The sequence below is a fragment of the Callionymus lyra genome, chromosome 12, assembly GCF_982586985.1.
Source record: "Callionymus lyra chromosome 12, fCalLyr1.hap1.1, whole genome shotgun sequence".
NCBI classification, from domain to species: Eukaryota; Metazoa; Chordata; class Actinopteri; order Syngnathiformes; family Callionymidae; genus Callionymus; species Callionymus lyra.
Window position 1 is genome coordinate 25,932,198 of NC_141829.1, and position 19,524 is coordinate 25,951,721.

Sequence of the window (19,524 nt, forward strand, 5' to 3'; positions counted from 1 at the left end):
AATTTTGTCTGCATGAAGTAGTATGAGTCAATTCTAAATAAAAAGCATGATTTAAAGATGTATTGTTTCTCATTTGTCCAAAGAATGCGATGCTGTTCATGTCTTTCCTATGTTGCAGGACGAGCTCAATGATGCACTGTTGACGGTGGAGAACGTCAACAACACAAACACGAAGAGCCCACATCCAAGTCGCCGAAAACGGGGCTGCTGCTTTCTTTTTACCTCGTTAAAGAGGTTTTTCAAAGCAGTGGATACTGGCTCCATATCAATATATATTTTATCAAAATCTCTACTCCAAAATAGACTTATTAGATTTGAGTTAGTTATTGTGAATATTTTTTTGATGATTTGGCATTCTATTACTTCAGTTTTAATTCATAGCATAATTTGGAATTATTATTATTATTAAATTTTTTTTTTTGGATTTTTTCTTTTTTTTGTGATTTGAGAGAAATGCTCATAATGTATAATTGTTTTCATTAAATGAATCTGTGTTTCCTCTGTTGCTTTCTCACCATATCTAATCTTTGTGTGGCACTATACGGATGATAGTTTAGCATGTTTAGTTTATAATCAGATTCGCGATTATTTTGAAATCAGACTTGTCTTTGTTTTATTGCATCATTAGTTCATGATGCAATCAGGGGGAGTGTAAGGAAATGACAACTTTACTGTAATCAATCACCTAGATTTAACACACATTTCAAATAGTCACTTGATTAACTGATAATCTTACATATTTAATTCATATTAAATAATCCTATTCTTGCATTCACTTAAACTGAACTCAGGTTCACAACTCAAAGGCCGAGGTCACAAAGCCTTGCACACACAGAAAGATTAAACAATCCCAGATTCCAGGACGTCTGGACACCTGTCTGAGAATTCACTCTGAAGGACACAAGTCGCTGGGAACAGATTCTTGAAAACAACAACTTTTGGTAAATTTCCACTACGATCACGTGCGACCGGCCATCTTAGAATCAAATGTTTACACTTACTGACCAATCCTACATTCACATTTGACTAGAGGCGTTAACCTGAATATTCTACTATAAAGATCCACCATTTTGTCTGATCTTTGCGTTCTGGCATTCGAAGACGTCTGCGATAGATCTCTCTGCTTGCTAGCGCCCGTGTTCACGTAAGTTTGTCTCGACTTTTGCATAATTCACTAAACGAGCATTTTTCTTAAACTCATCCATGTGTCTGTCCTTCATTCCATCACCACGTACGAGGCTGGGGAGGGGTCGCTTCATGGAAACACAAAAACCCCTAACAATTTCTACCCATTTGGAGTAAGCATCAATTATTATCAGACCATATGCAAATTGATTTCAGGGTTTAACTGTATAAAGTCCATGTGTATTGTGTGGAATGGATGACTGGGTTCTGGAAATCGTCCTCTAGGGGTACATGTGTGACCTTGAGGATTGTTTTTTATGCATAAAATGCATTTGCTGCAAAAATCTTTGGCAAAATTTAGAAACCCAGGTGCATGATACATTTTTTGAACCTGATCTACCATCCCTCCTGTTGAGACATGCCGCCATGACTTAACTCAGCAGCCGCTAAGAATAGGGACTTTGGTAACCAGGGCAGCCCATTTGGACCCAGAAGGAGGCCAGATAGGGCTGTAGATGTGGAATGTTTCAATCTGTCAGCTAGGGGAGCTGCCAGTTGATGATCAGTCAGGTGGTTTCGCACTGATTGTCAGTGCTCACTATATCAGTTTCGGTGGACAGAGCGTCATTAAGAGAAGAGTTAGAGTGAGGCAAGTCCGCAGCGAGTTTAGCAAATTTGTCAGCCAAGCGGTTTCCAGCTGTAACAGGGTCATCACCTTTCAGATGAGCCTAACATTTGCAAATCGCAATAGCAGAGGGGAGCAAAACTGTTTCAAGCAAGAGAATAATCAAGTCTTTGTGAATAATATCTTTCCCTGTGGTTGTTTTAAAGCCCCTTGTCTCCCACTGTCTTGCATAAACATGCAGAGTGTTGAAAGCATATTGGCTGTCAGTATAAATAGTAACAGCAGCGTTTTTGAAATGTCGGCAGGCTTGAGTAAGAGCGATGATTTCAGCCGCCTGAGCAGAAAGATTAGAAGGGAGTCTCTGATGAATAATTACTTTTGGAGGTTGGACTACAGCATAGCCAACTTTATTTTTTCCAAAGGAATCTTTTCTGGCTGACCCATCAACAAAAACAACAGCCCCAAAAGTAAGGGGGGTGTCTTTCAAGTCGACACAAGGTTTGCAGAAAGTGTCAGTGAGTTCAAGGCAGTTGTGAGGGGTGCCGTCTTCTTCAGTCGGGAGCAAAGTTGCTGGATTAAGAGCAGTGCATCTCACAATAGTGATATGCGGTTGAGACATCAAGAGGGCCATACATGACAGTTGTCTGGCTGGAGACATTTTGCTCTGAAGGAGCAGAACTAAAACTGAATGTGGAACTTTTAGAACCAGGGGATGAAAAAGGACAAGTTCAGCTGAGGACTGAACTGCCAAGGCAGCGGCAAGGACGGCCTGTATACAAGGAGGTGTTGCCCTAGCAACATGGTCCAGTCTCTGAGAGTAGTAGGCAACAGGCCGTTCCTTTGAACCGTGCTTCTGAACGACAACTGAAGACATAAAACCCTTTTTTACGTCAACCATTTGAAAAAATGATTTAGAATAGTCAGGAAGAGCCAAGACTGATGATAAAATTAGTAGTTGCTTGATGAGACAGCCGAGGAGGTCCAGGACAGTTTGTCCGTCAAAGACATAGGGATGGAATAAATCAAATCTTGAAGAGGTTGAACTGTCAGAGAATAGTCGGCCACCCAACTGCGGCAATAATTGCAAAGGCCTAAAAAGGCCATCATCTGTGTCTTGTTTACAGGTTTCGGAGCGGCTTGAATTGCTTTCTTTCTATCTTGGCCCATAGATCTGCCATTTTCAGAAAGGATGTGGCCAAGATATTTAACTTGCCATAGCTGGAGCTTTTGTTTGCTGACTTTGTTTCCAGTGTCATAGAGGAACTGAAGTAAGTCAATCGTGTCTTGTTTGCAAGCAGCTTGAGAGCTATTTGCTAACAGAATATCCTCAACGTAAAGAAGGATGTGACTGCCACCTTTAGGGTCAAAGTCTGTCATTGTTCGAGAAATTGCTTCAGAAAAGATGGTGGGTGAGTCACAAAAGCCTTGAGACGGGTAAAAGTGAGTTTAGTGCCCTGAAATGTAAAGGAAAACCAGAACTGACTGTCTGGATGAATTGGTATGGACCAAAAAGCGTTCGACAAGTCAATCACAGAAAAAAATTTACAGTCAGAAGGAAGGGAATTCAACAGAGTGTTTGGATTTGGCACGTTTGGTGCCCTCTGGAGGACAGCTTGATTCACTGCTCTGAGATCTTGAACAAGTCTCCATGCAGTAGAAGGGGCTGCCTTCTTAACAGGGAAGATTAGAGTGTTGCAGGGTGACTCTGGGCTTGGCACAACAATGCCAGCCCATCTTAATTCTGAAATAACTGGTTCAATACCTTTAATAGCGTCAGGATTTAAAGGATATTGTCTGATATTTGGAGTGAAGTCTTTTTTAGGTTTGATGATTACAGGGGAAATATTTTTCATGAGACCAACATCCGTTGGACCCTGAGTCCATAACTGTGGTGGAAGACTAGACAAAGCTTCTTCTTCCACTTCTGTTAGGCCTACTAGTCACCAGGGCTGTTTTGTGTTTACTTGTGGATACATGACTGTTGTTGTAACCATGCGGACTCGATACCAACCATGAAAGGGTGAGAAATCGACCCCCTGGACAACAAGGTCAGGTGTCCAGTCATGGATGTTTCGTAACCAGTCCGTTAAGTTACCCGCGTATCTCCAGCTTTGATCAGGGGACTTTGTCAGTGAGACATGAGCTTGACGTGGGTCAGGCATTAGTCTCCGCACTTCAGGAGAAACGGATGCAGCAGCAAAATAGGCATCATCCTCACACAAAATTGTGTGAGTAATGATGCTCTTCCGGAGTCTCATCCTGAAATCTTCAATGGATTCAGTGTCATCTTGTCTGGAGCGATGTATTCAGAGAAATCAGTACATTTTCTGAAAACCTCCCGCATTCTGACCCACATGCTGTTCAGGCCAGTAAGTACATTTTGAGGCAAGACTGGGAAAGCAGTGCCGTTTTCTAGAAAAGTGACCGGGACCCAATCTCCCTTGATCGCTTGCCATTTTAAGCCGCAAACTTGCATCATAACTTGTTGGAACTCAGCACCATTCAAGTGGTACTGACTTACTGTTAGCAGAATGTCGTTGATGCATTCATCAACATTATCGGTAGGGGTGGTAATGCTTTTGCAGGCTTATTTAATGTCAGCCTGAGTCCAAGTTCTGAATACTCTCATTGTAGCCTGTTGGTTAGCTTGTCCTGCTGGAGGATTCGCTACCTCGACCATCGGGTACGTCTGAGTGAGCGGGGTTTCGCCTTCTATGTCCGTATAAGGAGGTAGAGGTGGATAAAGCTTGGTTATTATTCGTACTGGGATTACTTGTTTTTTACCGTCAACTGTTTCTTTTTTATCAACATGCAAATCTGGTCTTGGTAGGAAGTCAACATGCTCGTCCTTAAAATTAATTTATTCGTAGCTCTAGTTAGTCTGCTATGTTATTCTCGGTGACGAGTTCTAGATTTTCTCTTCTTTGGTTTTGGCTTGGTCACGTCATTGTCTGAGTCAGAGTTCTCGGTATTAATGGGCTTTAGGAAGGCGCCTTCCGTACACCATTTGTTTTGTTTATGTTGGTTTTGTCTAGGTCACATATGTCAAAGTCAAGGCCTGCGGGCCAAATCTGGCCCGCTAATTGATTATCTATGGCCCCCTGGATGATATTTAATTACTATTAGAACCGGCCCGCAGGCCACAGCCGTCCGCTGGTGTTTTGCACGCACCAACACTACATTTCCCACAATGCAACGGTAGCCCGCGAAGTCACTGCAGCGCGCACAAGCGGCTTCATTATTCATCAGTAGTCAGAGCAGAGGTCAACTTTCTGATACCCCCCTCCTCAAAAATGGCTAAACGGAAGGTGGACGCTGAGAACAGGGGGTTTCAGGACAGGTGGGAGGCAGAGTACATGTTTACGGAGGTAAAAGGCAAACCTGTGTGTCTTCTGTGTGGAGAAAGTGTTGCTGTAATGAAAGAATTCAATTTAAGAAGGCACTATCAAACGTCTAAGAAACACACAGACAAAGACAAGAATATGGAATATGAACAAAAGCTACAGAAGGTGGAAGAATTAAAACGAGGCCTTAAGTCCAGACAGGCTATGTTCACATATGCTAAATCACAAAGTGAGGCTGCTGTCAAGGCTAGCTTTATTGTGGACAAAGAGGTCGCAACATCAGCCCGGCCCTTTGCAGAAGGAGAGTCTATCAAAAACTGTATGCTTGAAGTTTGTGACGCAGTGTGCCCAGACAAAAGACAACTATTCGCAAACAAGAGCCTGAGCAGAAATACCGTTGCTGAGCGCGTAGACCAGCTTTCCACCAACATAAAAGAACAGCTTGTGAGAAAGGGAAAATATTTCATCGCATATTCTCTTGCTGTGGATGAGAGCACGGACACATCAGACATTGCCCAGTTGTCAATTTTTGTCCGTGGAGTAGACTCCAGTCTGAGCATAACAGAAGAGTTTTTGGCATTACGTCCTATGCATGGCACAACTACAGTACAATATCTGTATGAGGAGGTATCCAGATGTGTAAATGAGATGGGGCTGCCTTGGGAAAAACTCGTGGGATTAACCACAGACGGAGCACCCGCAATGTGTGGGCACAGGAGTGGTTTGGTGGCAAGGATGCAAGAGAGGATGCGGGAGGAAAACGTCACAGATGAGCTAACAGTGTATCACTGCATCATACACCAGGAGTCGTTGTGTGGCAAAGCCTTGAAAATGGAGCATGTAATGAGCACCATAACGCGAGCAGTTAACTTCATCAGAGCCAAAGGTTTAAATCACCGCCAGTTCAAGGCATTTCTGGAGGAGTTAGATACAGAGTATGGTGACTTGCCGTATCACACAGAGGTGCGATGGCTAAGCCGGGGAAAGGTGCTTCAAAGATGTTTTGAGCTGCGTGAGGAGATCTGTCTGTTCATGGAAAGCAAGGGGAAAGACACAACAGAGCTCCGAGATAAAACTTTCCTGTGTGAAATGGCATTTCTCTGCGACATCACAAGCCATCTGAATGTGATGAATCTGCAGCTGCAGGGACGGGGACGTGTCATCTCTGATATGTACAGTACAGTGAAGGCCTTTAAAACCAAGCTTAGTCTGTGGGAGACGCAGATGCGGAAAGAAAACTTAAGCCACTTTTCCAGCTGCCAGACCATGAAAGAGAAGCTCTCTACCGCTGTGTTCCCGTGTGCACAGTTTGCCGATAAACTCAGCATACTTGCCGCCGACTTCCGACGCCGATTTGCTGACTTTGAAGCCCAAAAAAGCAGGTTTGAACTGCTCAGCAATCCTTTTGCAGTTGATGTAGAAAGCGCACCACCAAATCTACAAATGGAGTTGATTGAGCTCCAGTGCAATGACACACTGAAGGAAAAATATGAGAGAGTGGGTGCTGCCGAGTTTTCACGTTCTATCCCCGACACAATGCCCCAGTTGCGCATCCAAGCCGCTCGGACGCTCTCCATGTTTGGCAGCACATACCTTTGTGAACAACTGTTCTCTTTGATGAAGCTAAACAAAACATCACAGAGGAGTCGTCTTACTGATAATCACCTTCACTCAATCCTGAGGATTTCCTCAGCTCAGAGCCTAACCCCGAACATTGATGAACTTGTACAAAAGATGAGACACCTCCAAGTATCAGGCTCAGCCTCAGACAAGTGAGCATCACAGAGCAGTAACGTATTTTCAGTTTTTTAATTCAGTTACATGTTTACATTTGTTTCTACAAGACGTGATTTTTCTTTGAAGGAAGTATTGTTTTGTCTGTGTGCCATAAATTGTTGTATTTTATTTATATTTATTTTTCAGTTGAATGGACTCAGGGAAAATTGCAGATAAGAGCCATGAGAAAGAATACAACTGATTTGATTTTTTATTTTATTTTACTATTTGAAAGCAGTGATCGGTAGATCATAGAGCAGCACAATAATACATTTTCAGTTTATAATGCATGCACTTTTATTTATGCATTTATCTTGATATTAAGAAACACATTTTGTTTTTAAAAACAATTTAATTTTTTGCTGTTTGGCTGTTGAAAATGTTTTCCCTTGAAGTTACTGACAGAGCCATAACAAAATATTGCCATATTCATTTAATCATTAAATAATGTACACTGTGTTAGGTCTTGGTTCAATAGGCTATGTGCAATCATTTCGATATGTTTTAATAAACATTGAACCGGTCCGGCCCTCGGCTTGTAGCAAATTTGTTTTTTTGGCCCTCGGTGTGTTTGACTTTGACATCCCTGGTCTAGGTAGTCGTCTTCGTCGAGTCACAGTCTCATTGTCTTCAGGCCTTACGTAACACACTTCGTTTTCTAAACACCTGGTTACTGTTTTTTCAAAGTTTTGTTTTGTCTGTTCTTTAAAACAAGCATGTTCATGCCATATCTGTGCAACCTTGGTTTGTTTACCGGGACTTTCTTTAGTCCGTTTTTTTGGTCCGTCATGAAGCGACAGCTGTTTGAACAATTCTTCTGTTTTAGTTGTATCTTCGGATGGTTCGAAGTTATATATATTTTTCCATTTTTTCAAGTACTTGGTGCAACCGGTGTATCGTTGTTCCATTATCTGGGTAAGTTTATCAAACTCCCCTGCTATCTCACCACGTTTTCGTTTTCATTTTTCCTTGTCATTTGTTTTTTGTTTTTTATCAGTCTAGAACGGTCTATTTGTCAAACTTCTACCTTTCCCAACTGTTGGTAAGGCGGACAAATACTGGGTGTTTAAGATTCACTCCCGTAACTAGACTTTTATTTCACAATCAACAAAATGACAGTTCTTCAGGTAGCTCTTTTAATTTCTGTGACAGAATCACCAGAACAGGCCCCAACGGATGGCTGTAAACGCACCACCGTGCAACACCTCAACAAATGCAAGTTATGTCGAGTTTTGTTTCATTTATTTGTGCCATTTGTTTTTTGCTTTTTATCAGTCTAGAACGGTCTATTTGTCAAACTTCTACCTTTCCCAACTGTTGGTAAGGCGGACAAATACTGGGTGTTTAAGATTCACTCCCGTAACTAGACTTTTATTTCACAATCAACAAAATGACAGTTAGGCGGGTCTTTTAATTTCTGGGACGGAATCACCAGAACAGGCCTTAACGATGGCTGTAAACCCGCACCACCGTGCAACACCTCAACAAAGCGCGTTAGCTGAGTTTCGTTATTCGTCAAGAATCTATTGTTTTAGGTCTGACAACAATCCTACTGACCTTAGTTAGCGTCACTTGTCCGGCAGCTGGGTTCGGATTGCGTTTGTCTGCTCCGGTGATGCGAAGAACGAGGAAGGAACCACCGCTGACGTGTGGGCTTTCTCCTGAAGAATAGATCCTCCGAATGAGTGAAGTTCTCGATGCCTGGACAGAGTGAAAAACAACCAGAGTCAAAACTTGTTACTCGCGAGGGGAGACACTCAGTGTGTAGGGACCACGCTCAAACAATCTCAGTGAACACCCACGATCTGTGTCTCCCTCACGCTTTTTATTTAGTTTCACAGCTACATCAGCCACAACCAGGCTGGAACAGGTTTACAGATACGATGAACGTTGATTAGAAAGGGCACACGCGCTGGCGGGGGTTGACCTTCGGTTGGCAGGAGCAAGACAAGAACCATCTAAAGTTTGTGGATTAAACGTCATGGTATGTGGTTTCATCAGCCATGACTGCAGTGACTCTCAGTTCATCCTCCTCTCCTAAGATCTCAGAAACTGGGTGCATGCGGAGGTCAGGTAGGTATTCATCCTTCCAAGCCACCTGACTATACTGACTTGTGACCCAGAATCAAGTAGTGAAGTGACAGGTACGCCATTTAGATAGCTCTGAACTAGGGCCTTTTTACCAATAAAGTTAGCAACAGCTCTGGCTTTAGCTACACGTGGTAGTTGAGGAGGGGGTAGTGATACTTGTGTGTAGTGACTTTGTGTTTGAATCTTGTCTGGGGTTGGGGGTACGGAGGGGCGTGTCTTGTCACTTTTGGCTTCACTTACTGGTTGGGGATTACTTTCAGACTCGGCCACTAGATGTCCCCCTCCAGTGGCCGGTTGAAGTTTTCCTGCCTCTTTGGTCGTTTCATACAGCCAGCTGCACGGTGTCCTTCATCCCCACGTATGAAACAATGTTTACAATCTGGTCTATCTTGTTCCACACAACTTGGACAGCCATAGGTTCTTCCACGTTTAGATTGTGTCCTATTCTGGTTGTACTGATGCCCATTGTTTGTTAGCTGTTGTTCTTTTCGCTTTTGCATACTCATTACAAGTCTGGTGAGCTCCTCTACCTTGGTCGTGAGGTCTTTCAGTGGATCTGATTTTGGTTGGTTTGAATTAGGTCCTACACTCTCTGACTTTGGGTAAGGTCCTTTCACCTCATTAGGTTCAAGTTGCGTGCTGTGTGCGTTTGTTACCGTCTGTCGGCGGGAAAGGCCAAGTCTCTTCATTCTCTCATTTTCTTCACTGGTGATTTTCATCACATTTCGAAGGATCGTCTCATCAGCGACGCTGCTGCTTGACAACAAAGGTTTCAGTTCTCTGCGTATGTCAGTGTGTTTGAGTCCAAAGCCTTGGTATACTGTATGCAGGAAAACGTATTGTACTGTAGCAGCAGAGTATTTAACGTCAGTGTCAGCCAGTTTTGATGTGAATAGAATGCGCTGTTTCAAGCCAATCACCCGGTAGAGGAATTGTTGTGGTGTCTCGTTCTCTTCTTGTCTTGTACACATCAGCTCTTGGAATAACTCTGTGTTGTTTTTTTCTCTAAGGTGAGTTTGGAGGAACCCCTTGAGTTCAGCCACTGTTAGGTCATCTTTATTTATCAACATCTCTTTGAATATGCCTGGTCGTATGATTTTAAGCACACCATGAACAATCTCTAAATCGGAAAATCCCTCCCTAATTCCATCATCAATCTACTTGCAGACATTATTATAGAGGATTGATCACCAGCCTGACCACCTTGAACTTTAAACTCTCTCCTTAGTAGGTAACTGAGTTCCCTCAATGGTATCATCTCCTTGTGAGTTGACTGGGATGCAGGTTCACCCGGTGAATTGCAGCTTGGTGGCCTGGACAGGACAGAGGGCAGGGGCAAATGTGCCTGTGGTTGTGTAACTTGTGCTGGTATACACTGTATAAGTTTCTTGCTCAGCTCTTCATAGCTGGCGAGCACTTTAAGTAAATCAGCATTTGCTGTGTCAGGTGTATTTAATAGTGTAGCTTTAACTGAGCTTAAATGTGGTGCAGCAATATCACTATGTGATTCAGTACTGACTGAGATGGTTGTGTGATGACTCTGAATGTGGGTGCCTGTGGTGATTTGGGCAGGTGGTTGGAAAATGATAGGAGCATCAGATAATTCAACAAAATCGTCAACCCCTACACCACTTGGAACAGCATTTACCTCAGAATCACCCGTTTCATTTAGCAGTGTCATAGCATTTTCATGACATTTCACTATGTCATCAATAGTATCTTTTAACATCAGCAACTGGACCATTCCCACATCTTCTGTTTCAAGTAACTGCTGGCTATACATGAACGAGTGAATTTGGTCGTAATACAACTCCTGATCTCCCTCCGTCACCTCTGTCTGGTGCACATCAACGCTGGATCCACTGCTCCGGCGACCCGAAGAAGGGCTTCAGCTGACAAGGTGAGTAAGCTCTTCCTGATGTCCCACACCAGGCTTCTTCTCCCACCACCTGACATGATGGCTTCTCGTTCCCCTCACGGCTGGTAATACTGTCTGGATGATAGCAGAGGTTGGCTCTGGTTCACAGACCTCCACTCGTCCACTTCGCAGTTCCCACGGCTAGATAGGCTTGGCTTCCGGTCCAGTAGATGGCACGAAGATAACCCGGACGAGCCCCCAAGAATCTGTAGCGGGTCCCAGCAGGGCCTTCGTTGACAGATATGATAATCCTGTAAATTACAATGAACATGAACCACAAGTGCTCATGAACCAAGTCTCTGGATTATGAGTCTGAACATATTTTCATTAAACTGCAATCGTGACTCTTCCTTTGTTCCTTTTCTTTTGCATTAGCAATGGTTTAAAAAACAAACCACGTCTTTTAATTACTAATCATTTTCTAGTCATCAATCATAGATTCTATAAGTGAACACTTAACAAAACAAAAATGAATCTATTTTGCAGTTTAACTAGCCAAAACTGTATAACATACTTATTTCTGCGCGCGCTTTCAACCAGGGCAGCGCCTATAACTTGTCTGAACTTGCACATTCATGCTAGCATGCTACATATGGTTACCAACCTGCGTTCCTCATTATGCAGGCGGATGTTGCGTGGTTGGGGGCGTGTCTAAGTGTGCGTGTGTTAGGTTTGACGATGCTGAACCCAAGAGCAGACATAGGCGATGTTCAAGGGAATACAAACAGGGTTTATTGAATAGAAGTGGAGCAGGTAGTGGATGAGGAAGCCGGAGGGAGAGCGAGGTGGGCGAGCTGGAGTGAGTGATCCGGGTAACTGCAGGTAAAGGAACAAAAGGTTAGATGTGGTCCAAAAAACAACAAGAGACTAGAGTTAGAGAGCGAGGTAGCAAATAACACTGAGCCAGGCACGTATAGTTACCACGGTTGTGCGTAGAACGATCTGGCGCCGACCGCAGGGAATCCAAGGGTTTATGAAGGGGGTTGATTGGGGATCAGGTGTGAGGTGAGACGACAGGGGGAGTGGCAGACCAGGAGGAGGAAAACACAGCAGACTGCTGTGACCACAACAGTACCCCCACCTCAAGGGACGCCTCTAGGCGGCCTAGGCCTCTCTGGGTGAGCCCGATGGAAGTCGCGGATGATGGAGGGGTCGAGGATGAGACCCCGCGAAACCCAGCTTCTTTCTTCTGGCCCATAACCCTCCCAATTCACGAGGTATTGATGCCCCCTGCCCCGACGACGAACGTCCAACAACCGCCGGACTGTGAAAGCTGGATGGCTGTCAATCAAACAGGGAGGAGGGGAGCTGACGGAGACTGGCTTAAGGCGAGAGACATGGAAGGTGGGGTGTACGTGCATGGCTGGAGGCAGCTTGAGTGTGACAGCTGAGGGGTTGACGATGGAAACAATGGGGAAAGGACCAACAAAACGAGGGGTTAGCTTCTTGGAGCCAGTCTTTAAGGGGAGATCCTTGTAGGAGCAGAGTGTGCGACCCTCCACATCTTGCGGCAACGGCGGAGATGGTGTTGAACCGAGGTGACGGAGATGTCCTCCTCCCCGGCGGGAAACAAGGGTGGCTGGTACCCCAGGGAACATTCGAATGGGGACATGCTGGTGGCCGCACAGGACATGGAATTGTGGGCATAATCGATCCAAGAGAGATGGTCGCTCCATGCAGAGGGGTTACGCGCAGCCACACAACGAAGTGCGGTCCCTAGGTCTTGGTTAGCTCTCTCAGCCTGCCCATTCATCTGTGGTTGGAATCCTGAAGACAGGCTGACAGAGGCTCCAAACGCTCGGCAGAAAGCCTTCCAAACTTGGGAGATAAATTGGGGGCCACGGTCGGAGTCGAGGTCATTAGGAATCCCGTGGAGGCGGACGACATGCTGCACAAGCAGCCGGGCAATCTCGGTGGCAGTGGGGAGCTTGGGGAGGGCAATGAAGTGAACTGCCTTCGAAAATCTGTCAACCACCGCGAGTATCACAGTGTGGCCCCTAGAGGGAGGAAGACCGGTCACAAAGTCAAGGCCGATGTGAGACCAGGGCCGACCAGGAACGGGAAGGGGGCGTAACAGACCAGCAGGAGCTTGATGGGAGGACTTGGCTCAAGCACAAACCGCGCAGGCGAGCACGAATGCCCGAGTGTCAGCGTCCATCGCTGGCCACCAAAAGTACCTCTTCAGGAGGGACAGGGTGCGGACCACGCCAGGGTGACAGGCAAAGCGCGATGTGTGGACCCACACCAGAACTATGGAGCGAACCGCAGAGGGGACGAAGAGATGGTTAGGAGGACCGTTACCCGGATCCGGTTCGGTGACTTGGGCCTCCCAGATGAGGGACTCGATCCCCCAGGTGACGGCAGCGATCCAGAGGCAGGAAGGAGAGAGGATAGTGTTAGGGGAAGCCGGTGCGTCCTCATGGTTGAACTGACGAGAGAGGGCGTCAGGCTTGACGTTACGGGACCATCGGGCTTGGCGGGAATAAAGGCGCTTCGCTGCCTGGATGTAGGACAAGTTTTTGTGGTCGGTCCAAACCACGAACGGTTGTTCTGCCCCCTCAAGCCAGTGGCGCCATTCCTCCAACGCCAATTTCACAGCCAACAGCTCTCTGTTACCCACATCATAGTTGCGCTCAGCAGGTGCCAGCCACCGAGAGAAAAACGCGCAGGGGTGAATCTTCTCGTCAGAGGCAGAGCGCTGGGACAGGACCGCCCCCACCCCCGTGTCAGACGCATCGACCTCCACGATGAATTGCCTGGAGGGGTCAGGTTGGATGAGAATGGGGGCAGACGAGAAAAGTCTTTTGAGATCCGAGAAGGCAGTCTCCGCCTCGGGTGACCAGGCAAATGGGAGGGCAGGAGAGGTGAGACGAGTGAGAGGGGCTGCAACCCTGCTGTAGTTCCGGATGAACCTCCGGTAGAAGTTTGCAAACCCCAGAAACTGCTGCAGTTTCTTGCGGGAATTGGGGATGGGCCAGTCTGTCACAGCACTGACCTTCTCGGGGCAGGTCCTCACTTGCCCGCTCGCTATGATGAACCCAAGGAAAGATACAGAGGTGACACTGAACTCACACTTCTCGGCCTTCACATACAGATTGTTCTCCAACAGCCGCTGAAGAACTTGTCGGACATGCTGGCAGTGCTCCTCCTGGTTCCGAGAAAAAATAAGTATGTCGTCCAAATAGACAAAAACTGAGCGGTTGAGAAAGTCCCGGAGGACGTCATTTACAAGGTTCTGGAACACAGCAGGGGCATTAGAGAGACCGAAGGGCATGACAAGGTATTCAAAATGGCAGAGGGGGGTGTTACAAGCAGTCTTCCACTCATCCCCTTCACGGATGCGCACCAGGTGGTAGGCATTGCGTAGGTCCAATTTCGAGAAGACTGTAGCGCCTTGCAGTGGCTCGAATGCGGAACTGATGAGGGGCATGGCATACTTGTTCTTGATTGTAATGTTGTTGGGTCCCCTGAAGTCGATACATGGACGAAGAGACTTGTCCTTTTTGGAGACGAAAAAGAAACCAGCACCAACAGGGGAGGAGGAGGGTCTTATGAGGCCAGCCGAAAGAGAATCTTTGATATACATCTCCATGGCCTCCCTCTCAGGCCGGGACAAGTTATACAGGTGACTACTGGGCAAGGGGGCGCCGGGGAGGAGATCAATGGGACAGTCATAGGGGCGATGAGGGGGCAGGGTGAGCGCACGACACTTACTTAACACCTCCCCTAGGTCATGATAGGCTGGGGGAACCAAGGAGAGGTCGGGGGGTACCTGGGGCGAGGAAACACCTCCCTCTGCTGGAGGCAGGGCAGATTGAAGGCAGGTGGAATGACAGAAGGTGCTCCAACCCACCACCTTGCCAGACGACCAGTCGAAATGGGGGTTGTGCCGCTTGAGCCAGGGGTAACCCAGGACCAGAGGGGTAAGAGGAGACCGGATGACATGAAACTGAAGTTTCTCATGGTGATTACCAGAAACAATTAATTCAAGGGGCTTGGTACGACGAGTAATAAGGGCCAGTTGGCGGCCATCTTAGGCGTTAGTGTTTAGGGGCGAGGGTAATTGTTCGAAAATAATGCCAAACCTGAGATGCGAACTTGGCGTCAATGAAGTTTTCGTCCGCTCCCGAGTCCACCAGGGCGGATACCGGCAAGGGACTCCCGAGGAACAGAAGAGTGGCTCAGCAGGGCCCCGAGTCTCACTGCTGGGCCTTGTCTTTTGGCAGTGACGAACAGGTGGAGATGAGATGTCCGGGTTGTGCACAGTACAAACACACTCCGGTCCTTAAACGGGACCGCTCAGCTTCGGTGAGACGAGTGCGCCCCAGCTGCATGGGTTCCTCTTCGGCACGGCACATCTCACGGGGGCAGAGAGGGTAGTTCTCGGGAAGCGTGGGGAATAGGAAGTAGAGAGTGCTGGGGGTACGGAACTCCCTGTCTTCTCCCTACGCCGCTTGCGTAGGCGATTATCCAGCTGGATGGAAACGGAGATCATTTCGTCCAGAGTCTCAGCCTCTTCTCTAGTAGCCAGCTCATCCTTGATGGACTCACTGAGACCGGAAAGAAAAAGCCCACGTAGTTCCAGCCCGATCTTGCTGCATAGGTCCTGAACTCTACGGAGAACTCAGCTACACTGCGGGAGCCCTGGCGTAAGGAAATAAGGCGTTTGGCGGCGTCCCCTCCCTCCACGGGGTGATCAAAAACCTTCCTCATTTCCGCAACAAAAAGATTATCACTGACTGGAGAATCACTGTCCCATAAAGCTGAGGCCCACGCTAAGGCATTACCCTTAAGTGACCCCATAATGTAAGCAATCGCCCTTTCAGTGGGGTAGGTGAGGGGTTGTTGGCTGAAAACTAGGGAACACTGGATCAAAAAGGCCCTGGACGTACCCATGTCCCCAGCGTAGCGTTCAGGCGCAGGAATGAGTGGCTCTCGGGCTCGTGGCAGGTGTATTGGGAAAGTGGAGGCAGGCGGAGGAGTCGTAGGCAGTGGGGGTTCCGGTGTGTGGGGAACTAATGCGTCCAATTGTGCGCCCATCTGAGTGACTCGGGTAGCGATGTTCTTGAAGGTTTCCATAGCGTCCCGGAGGGCTTGGCTGTGCTCGGCAATCAGAGTGCCTTGAGCGGCGAGAGTTCCGTGGACTCTGGCCATGTCCGCTGGGTCCATCTTGGCCAGATCGTTCTGTTAGGTTTGACGATGCTGAACCCAAGAGCAGACAGAGGCGATGTTCAAGGGAATACAAACAGGGTTTATTGAATAGGAGGGGAGCACGTAGTGGATGAGGAAGCCGGAGGGAGAGCGAGGTGGGCGAGCTGAAGTGAGTGATCCGGGTAACTGCAGGTAGAGGAACAAAAGGTTAGATGTGGTCCAAAAACAACAAGAGACTAGAGTTAGAGAGCGAGGTAGCAAATAACACTGAGCCAGGCATGTATAGTTACCACGGTTGTGCGTAGTACGATCTGGCGCCGACTGTGGGAAATCCAAGGGTTTATGAAGGGGGTTGATTGGGGATCAAGACCAGGTGAACATGATTGAAGATGAGGACCAGGTCTGAGGTGAGACGACAGGGGGAGTGGCAGACCAGGAGGAGGAAAACCCCTGAGTTATCTATCATAACCTCAGGTTCTACGAATTGGTGCGAAGCCCTCTAATGGCTTTGCTATTGGTTTACCCCGAGGCACCGCCTCGTCTCTGAGAAAGCTTAATGAACTCGCCACCCAGCAGGGGGCAGTCCACTTCCTATAAAGGCGGGAAACACCTGCCGCACTTCCTCCAACTGAAAACTCAGCGAGAAGGGCGGCCGCTGGGCGACGAGGTTAAAGGGCTTCGCACCAATTCGTAGAACCTGAGGTTATGATAGATAACTCAGGGGTTCTACTTCATATTGGTGCTCCGCCCTCTAACGGCTTCGCTATTGGTTTAAACCCAAGGCGAAGCCTGACGGGATAAATGTAACCTCAGCTGAACGGTTAAAAGGATCCAAGTCTACTGGAGCCGTGGGCCTCGAGGGGGGCACAGCAGCACTCAAAACCATATGAGCTACTGATCCCGTCGTCACGTCGAGGAGATAGGCGTTAGCAAAGGTTGACGTGGACTCCCAAGAAGCAGCTGAGCAGATGTCTTCTGCTGCCACACCCAGTGAAAGAGCCACTGAGGCTGCCACACCATGGGTGGAATGTGCCCTCAGTCCGCTAGGAGCAGATCCACCCACTGCTTGGTAGGCCCGGATAATGGCCGATCTCACCCAATGAGAAAACCTCTGGGAGGAGATCGCCTAACCCCGTCGGCATCTACTGCGGCAGATGAATAGGGCATCAGAGCGCCTAAACACAGCCACCCGCAGCAATGACTCCTCGACGCCAAGAAGACACTCAGGGCTAGTGGAGAGAGCACAAAGCTCACTCGCTCTCTTCGTGGTTGTTAGTGTCAAAAGGAGCGATACCTTGAAAAGACAAGATATCCAGTGGGACTTGGTCAAGAGGCTCAAAGGTCGGGCCTGTGAGAGAGTCCAGTACAAACTGGAGATCCCACTGAGGGCTGGAAGGCCTTGCAGGAGGTCGAAGCCTGCAGGCACCCCGTAAGAAAAACGCACCACCAGAGGGTGGGCGAGCCAAATCTTCTTTGCCACACTCAGAAGGGCTGGGGATCTGGCTCCACCTTGGCGATTTATGTACGCCACGGCGGTGGAGCTGTCGGATAGCACTAGGACGTTGGACTGTGACAGTTGGGGAGAGAGGTGAAGCAGGACGTTGTAAATTGCCTTTAGCTCTAGCCAGATTATGTGTCTACCCCAATGGTGAAGGCCTGACCCGAGGTGCCTCCCCAACCTGTGAGAGAAGCATCTGTGAACACCTGAGTGTAAAGAAGGATGCAACCCTGTGGAACTCTCCGTCTGAGGTTGGTTAGAGAGTCCCAAAAACTGGATGTCCTGCAAAACCCGAGCGGGAAGGTGCACTTTTTGACCTTGTTCCCGCTTGAGGTCTAGCTTGAAACGACCAAACCATATCTGAAGCTCCCTCATATGCAGCAAGCACAGCTGAACTACCGTGTGAGCTGCTGCCATGAGCCCCAGAAGGGACATAACAGTGCCTGCTGTCGTCACATGACGCCAAGCTTCCAGCAACTGTGTTGTCAGTCGGAGAATACGTCCGGGAGGCGCGCGTATCCCTCCTCCGTGTTCAACAGTACCCCCTGGTAAACTAACTCTTGAACTGGAGTCAGAGCGCTCTTGCGGATGTTCACCGTGAACCCCAGGGTGGCAATATGGCTCAACACCTTCTGTGTGTGAGTGTAACTTTCTGCCTCTGACCGGGCAAGGATCAACCAGTCGTCCAGATAGGTCAAGATCCTCACCCCACTCACTCTTAATGGCTCCAGTGCCGCCTCCACACACTTGGTGAAGGTCCTGGGTGCCAGAGCGTAGCCGAACGGGAGCTGAGTGTATTGAAACACACGATTCTCGAGGGCAAAAAGCCAGTACTTTTGATGTGAAAGTACGTGTCGGTCAGGTCGATAGATGTCATCCAATCTCCTGGACTAACACCTGTGAGCAGTTTATTGACCGTCAACATGCCAAACAGGCGGGTAGCTCTGAATTTGTTCAAATAGCTGAGGTCCAGTATGGGTCTCCAACCCCCGGACTTCTTTGGCACAAGGAAGTACCGGGAGTAAAACCCTGTCATCATCTCTGCTGCAGGAAGCAGCTCTACTGCAGCAGAGAAGGGACCTCGTTTCTTAGACAGGATCATTTTTCCTGCTCCGCCACGCATGTCCAGAGAATCCCTGAAAAACGTGGGGGTTGACGGGCAAATTGGAGCGCGTAGCCCCGCCTGATTACTTCCCTCTGAGATCTGAAATGAAGTAAAACCAGGCGACTCCAAGCCAAATACTGTTCTGTCAGAACCACAGCCCTGACGAATTTTGGGTTGTCCTCCGTAGACGAAAGGGCATCACACAAGCCGCTTCTCTATCTCTTGAATCAACAGAGCATGTATTTGAGCTGGATTCACTAGAACCCCCACTCTCATACATGAAATCCGGCTCTGTGGGAGAAACGCGCAAGTGCGCGTGAGAAACCTCAGATGCGACTTGCACGTACCCTTTCCCCCCCGGAAGTCTCCCCAGCTCCCCGAGCACTCCTTAGTGTCACCGGAGCTGACAAAACCCGAGATGTGGAGGAATGTGCTGGAGAATTTAACCGGAGATGATGTGAGTTCAGAACAGGTCGCGCGTCCAGTACATTCTCAAGCTCCGCTTGACCGTCACGCACCTCTCCAGATGATCGACCAGAAGGGGCGAAAGCTCCTTGCCCTCGTCTGGTCTCAGAACGGCGAGAAAACTCGCGCATAAAAGCACCATGTTGCGTCACTTCCATGGCGTTTTCTCTTTTCCGCCGCCATACGTGACGTCCTCCACGGTGCCAGTGCTTGTTGACAGAGCTGTGGGGGAAGGAACAACCTCCGGTCAACATAGACATGTCCGGACTAGTTCCACTCACCTCATCAGCTGTCAAGCTCTGTCGGGCACGAGCGCTTGTCGACGCAAAAGTAAACACCGTCATCGCCGCTGCTGGTCCCTCGGTCATCGACTCCGCTGTGGCTGCTGGCTCCCCGGCTCCCGCTGCGGATCTTGGCGATGCTCAC

At 48.0% G+C, this 19,524-nt stretch overlaps 1 pseudogene; it reads left to right on the plus strand.

The window, feature by feature from the left end:
- Positions 1–5,043: 5,043 nt before the first annotated feature.
- LOC148068791 (general transcription factor II-I repeat domain-containing protein 2 pseudogene) lies at positions 5,044–6,870 on the plus strand (annotated as a pseudogene).
- The last annotated feature ends 12,654 nt before the right edge of the window (positions 6,871–19,524 follow it).